Here is a 6,262-nt window from a genome sequence, read left to right on the forward strand (position 1 = left end):
TTAGTATAATGGATCCATTCTGGTGGCTGCATTCTGAACCTGTTTAGTATAATGGATCCATTCTGGTGGCTGTATTCTGAACCTGTTTAGTATAATGGATCCATTCTGGTGGCTGTATTCTGAACCTGTTTAGTATAATGGATCCATTCTGGTGGCTGTATTCTGAACCTGTTTAGTATAATGGATCCATTCTGGTGGCTGTATTCTGAACCTGTTTAGTATAATGGATCCATTCTGGTGGCTGTATTCTGAACCTGTTTAGTATAATGGATCCATTCTGGTGGCTGTATTCTGAACCTGTTTAGTATAATGGATTCATTCTGGTGGCTGTATTCTGAACCTGTTTAGTATAATGGATCCATTCTGGTGGCTGTATTCTGAACCTTACTCGACACTGCATGTTCTCTGATATATGCAATGCAGCACTTTTGTTGCTGCACAACCTTTTGGGGAAAAAGCAATCCTTCTGTCTGTTTTATGTATAAAAAATGTAGGGGTTTTGTTAGCGCCAGAGGCAGTTCAGAGAATGTGTGCTTATGGGATGTGGCCTTGCCAGTTGTATACAAGGACCAGTTGAGGAGTGTTATGATGAGAAGCCCCTCCTTGGAGAAGCCTTCTGTCAGTCAATACTATTCCTATTCCTGACCCTGCACAACCTTATAACAATGTTCCAGAAATGCTTGATGTTCCAGGGATTGCTAGATATTCAGTGGTGGTCGATTCACTTTTCTTTGGTTTCCAGAGTGGCTTTGACGCTTTCTAAAACCTGCTGCCTTCTAATAGCACTAAGAAGAAAATAACTTAAAGAGCCTTGGTAATGCACATTTTCTTAAAAATTAAAAAAATTGCAAAAACACCAAGGCAAACACTGAACTATCTCAAAAAGCCCTTGACTTTACTACTGCCTCTTGTTGCAGTCAACCAATAGCAGCAAACAGGTTCTGAAATCGTTAACGTAACAACATCCTGCAGCAAAGGGAAGCAGAATGTTGACCATGTGGCTCCCCCTTGTGACAGAATAAAAACAAGTGTTGGGTGTGTTGAAGGAGCTCCAATACCTTTGACTTAGAGGATTAAACTCTGGCATCGGCACACATGATCAGCCTCTAAGCACTGGAGCTTACCTCTGGACTTAACAGCACTAAATGCCTCCAAATGCGGCTGCTACGTATTTATAGACAGACAACGACGCAAGGTGCATATGGACAGCATTAACAAGACATGTGCAGAGGCAGGCAGAGGATTTCATGTGTTCCCTCCCCTGGCTGTAAGAGGACAAACACACCAACAATCAATATATTCTGTGTGTGTGTGTGTGTGTGTGTGTGTGTGTGTGTGTGTGTGTGTGTGTGTGTGTGTGTGTGTGTGTGTGTGTGTGTGTGTGTGTGTGTGTGTGTGTGTGTGTGTGTGTGTGTGTGTGTGTGTGGTGTGTGTCTCTGTATATAACGTATTCGTGCATTTGAGTGTGTGTGAATGTGTGTGTCAAAGACAGAGTGAGAAAGATAAAGAGAGAACAAAAGACACAGTAAGAGATGGTAGAGAGAGAGAGTAAGAGATGGTAGAGAGAGAGAGTAAGAGATGGTAGAGAGAGAGTAAGAGATGGTAGAGAGAGAGAGTAAGAGATGGTAGAGAGAGAGAGTAAGAGATGGTAGAGAGAGTAAGATATGGTAGAGAGAGAGAGTAAGAGATGAGAGAGAGAGTAAGAGATGGTAGAGAGAGAGAGTAAGAGATGGTAGAGAGAGAGTAAGAGATGGTAGAGAGAGAGTAAGAGATGGTAGAGAGAGAGAGTAAGAGATGGTAGAGAGAGAGTAAGAGATGGTAGAGAGAGAGAGTAAGAGATGGTAGAGAGAGAGTAAGAGATGGTAGAGAGAGAGAGTAAGAGATGGTAGAGAGAGAGAGTAAGAGATGGTAGAGAGAGAGTAAGAGATGGTAGAGAGAGAGTAAGAGATGGTAGAGAGAGAGTAAGAGATGGTAGAGAGAGAGTAAGAGATGGTAGAGAGAGAGTAAGAGATGGTAGAGAGAGAGAGTAAGAGATGGTAGAGAGAGAGAGTAAGAGATGGTAGAGAGAGAGTAAGAGATGGTAGAGAGAGAGTAAGAGATGGTAGAGAGAGAGAGTAAGAGATGGTAGAGAGAGAGAGTAAGAGATGGTAGAGAGAGTAAGATATGGTAGAGAGAGAGAGTAAGAGATGAGAGAGAGAGTAAGAGATGGTAGAGAGAGAGAGTAAGAGATGGTAGAGAGAGTAAGAGATGGTAGAGAGAGAGTAAGAGATGGTAGAGAGAGAGAGTAAGAGATGGTAGAGAGAGAGAGTAAGAGATGGTAGAGAGAGTAAGAGATGGTAGAGAGAGAGAGTAAGAGATGAGAGAGTAAGAGATGAGAGAGAGAGAGAGAGAGAGAGAGAGAGAGAGAGAGAGTAAGAGATGGTAGAGAGAGAGTAAGAGATGGTAGAGAGAGTAAGAGATGATAGAGAGAGAGAGTAAGAGATGGTAGAGAGAGAGTAAGAGATGGTAGAGAGAGTAAGAGATGGTAGAGAGAGTAAGAGATGGTAGAGAGAGTAAGAGATGGTAGAGAGAGAGTAAGAGATGGTAGAGAGAGAGAGTAAGAGATGGTAGAGAGAGAGAGTAAGAGATGGTAGAGAGAGAGTAAGAGATGGTAGAGAGAGAGTAAGAGATGGTAGAGAGAGAGAGTAAGAGATGGTAGAGAGAGAGTAAGAGATGGTAGAGAGAGAGTAAGAGATGGTAGAGAGAGAGAGTAAGAGATGGTAGAGAGAGAGAGTAAGAGATGGTAGAGAGAGTAAGAGATGGTAGAGAGAGAGAGTAAGAGATGAGAGAGTAAGAGATGAGAGAGAGAGAGAGAGAGAGAGAGAGAGAGAGAGAGAGTAAGAGATGGTAGAGAGAGAGTAAGAGATGGTAGAGAGAGTAAGAGATGATAGAGAGAGAGAGTAAGAGATGGTAGAGAGAGAGTAAGAGATGGTAGAGAGAGTAAGAGATGGTAGAGAGAGTAAGAGATGGTAGAGAGAGTAAGAGATGGTAGAGAGAGAGTAAGAGATGGTAGAGAGAGTAAGATATGGTAGAGAGAGAATAAGAGATGGTAGAGAGAGTAAGAGATGGTAGAGAGAGTAAGATATGGTAGAGAGAGAATAAGAGATGGTAGAGAGAGTAAGAGATGGTAGAGAGAGAGAGAGAGAGTAAGAGATGGTAGAGAGATGGTAGAGGGAATATAGTCTTGTAAGCCGGTCGGCTCTGAAAGTCAGTGCATTGTGTGTTTGTATTTCTATGCTAAACGACAACCTTGCCTTGTCAACCGCAATCTGTTCAGTCAGTCAGCGTGATGATTACGACAATGTTAATTACACTCAAATAATCCATATCAACAGAAAATTTGCCCTTCGATTTGGATTTTAAAAGTCCAGCTCCATCTCCAGCATGCTAATTTGTGACACTCTGGAAAATGGAAGGCCGGTCCTACCTACATAAAGTTCTGTTTCAGACACTTCCTATAATGTATGCCGTATCAACATGCTAAATATAAAGACAGCAAAAGTAGCTTGCAATTACAGATAGGACTATTTGGAACTAGACGTGTGTGCACAGCACTGCACTGTACAAACCTCTGTACCTGGGCCGTAAGGTTATATTACAACAAGACCATAACCTTGCAGTGGATGCTGGGTAGTATCGCAATAGGGAACTGATCTTTACAGCAGTACTGGGTCTCAGAAACACTCTAGATGGAGCCTGTTGAAGAGCAGCGTTATCTTACATCTCCATGTTCAAAGTGCCTCCTTGCACTTTGTGGATATAACATATACTAGATCCAGGTAGATATTTAGGTGAAACGTTTTGTAGTGAATCCAAAACAAATATGATCTCCCTGAGTGTTCTGCTCAGGGTTTCTATAACGATAGGAAAACCATATGCAAATGTAGAACTACGTTGTTTGTCCTTTTACTTTGGGTAGTAGTCTACTAGTCTCACAGAGATATCACCTTTCCAATATACGTATTGAATTGTTTGGTCTTTTTCAGGGAGGCAGAGATGTTAATACTCTTAATGCATACACAGAAGGATCCAGAAAATGGGACTGGAGAGAGAGGAAAAATAAGAGAAAAGAATGCTGTATTTTTCACCAATATGGACTGGCTGGTGTTATTTTATTGTTTGTTTTACGGTATCATTGTTACTTTTGTTATTAGGTTGACAAGAGGGAAAAGTCCAATTAAAGGTGTAGCTTTCTCAGAGTGGAATCAAGACAACAGGGGCAGGCATCAAAAGAGCTTTGGTGCTGGCAGCTACTGTATGTATGTATGTTAGCTGAATATCAGGTTATCAGGCAACGGTTTTCACAGCAGCTAAGTCCACTCCACCTATGCAAAATGCTCTTGAGTCTTGTCCAGACATAGCTTAACACTGTTAAACATCAGTGCTTCATAAATTCACTTTAAATGTTTCCTTTTTCAGTTTGGCTTTTTCCTCTTTTTATTTTTCTATGAATACCTGTTGAAATGTACATTTAGACCATTCTACTTCTGTCTATTTTCTATCCTTGATTTTGATTCAATGCACATATGGGTCCAAGAGCGTGTTGGAACATTTTTCCTCTTTGTTGTGTAATCTGTCTGATGTTGACTGTGTGAATGTGTGGTTCTAGAATCTGTGTGATGTTGACTGTGTGAATGTGTGGTTCTAGAATCTGTGTTATGTTGACTGTGTGAATGTGTGGTTCTAGAATCTGTCTGATGTTGACTGTGTGAATGTGTGGTTCTAGAATCTGTGTGATGTTGACTGTGTGAATGTGTGGTTCTAGAATCTGTGTGATGTTGACTGTGTGAATGTGTGGTTCTAGAATCTGTCTGATGTTGACTGTGTGAATGTGTGGTTCTAGAATCTGTCTGATGTTGACTGTGTGAATGTGTGGTTCTAGAATCTGTCTGATGTTGACTGTGTGAATGTGTGGTTCTAGAATCTGTGTGATGTTGACTGTGTGAATGTGTGGTTCTAGAATCTGTCTGATGTTGACTGTGTGAATGTGTGGTTCTAGAATCTGTCTGATGTTGACTGTGTGAATGTGTGGTTCTAGAATCTGTGTGATGTTGACTGTGTGAATGTGTGGTTCTAGAATCTGTCTGATGTTGACTGTGTGAATGTGTGGTTCTAGAATCTGTGTGATGTTGACTGTGTGAATGTGTGGTTCTAGAATCTGTCTGATGTTGACTGTGTGAATGTGTGGTTCTAGAATCTGTCTGATGTTGACTGTGTGAATGTGTGGTTCTAGAATCTGTGTGATGTTGACTGTGTGAATGTGTGGTTCTAGAATCTGTGTGATGTTGACTGTGTGAATGTGTGGTTCTAGAATCTGTCTGATGTTGACTGTGTGAATGTGTGGTTCTAGAATCTGTCTGATGTTGACTGTGTGAATGTGTGGTTCTAGAATCTGTCTGATGTTGACTGTGTGAATGTGTGGTTCTAGAATCTGTGTGATGTTGACTGTGTGAATGTGTGGTTCTAGAATCTGTCTGATGTTGACTGTGTGAATGTGTGGTTCTAGAATCTGTCTGATGTTGACTGTGTGAATGTGTGGTTCTAGAATCTGTGTGATGTTGACTGTGTGAATGTGTGGTTCTAGAATCTGTGTGATGTTGACTGTAAGAATGTGTGGTTCTAGAATCTGTGTGATGTTGACTGTGTGAATGTGTGGTTCTAGAATCTGTGTGATGTTGACTGTGTGAATGTGTGGTTCTAGAATCTGTGTGATGTTGACTGTGTGAATGTGTGGTTCTAGAATCTGTGTGATGTTGACTGTGTGAATGTGTGGTTCTAGAATCTGTCTGATGTTGACTGTGTGAATGTGTGGTTCTAGAATCTGTCTGATGTTGACTGTGTGAATGTGTGGTTCTAGAATCTGTGTTATGTTGACTGTGTGAATGTGTGGTTCTAGAATCTGTCTGATGTTGACTGTGTGAATGTGTGGTTCTAGAATCTGTGTGATGTTGACTGTGTGAATGTGTGGTTCTAGAATCTGTCTGATGTTGACTGTGTGAATGTGTGGTTCTATTATCTGTGTGATGTTGACTGTGTGAATGTGTGGTTCTAGAATCTGTGTGATATTGACTGTGTGAATGTGTGGTTCTAGAATCTGTGTGATGTTGACTGTGTGAATGTGTGGTTCTGTAATCTGTCTAATGTTGAATGTGTGAGTGAACTAAAGAAAGTATGAATTTAATTTGTCAAAAATGTACAAATATAATTTTCTCTGTCAGACAAA

The sequence above is a fragment of the Salmo salar genome, chromosome 26 (genome assembly GCF_965601325.2).
Source record: "Salmo salar chromosome 26, fSalSal1, whole genome shotgun sequence".
Taxonomy (NCBI): Eukaryota; Metazoa; Chordata; class Actinopteri; order Salmoniformes; family Salmonidae; genus Salmo; species Salmo salar.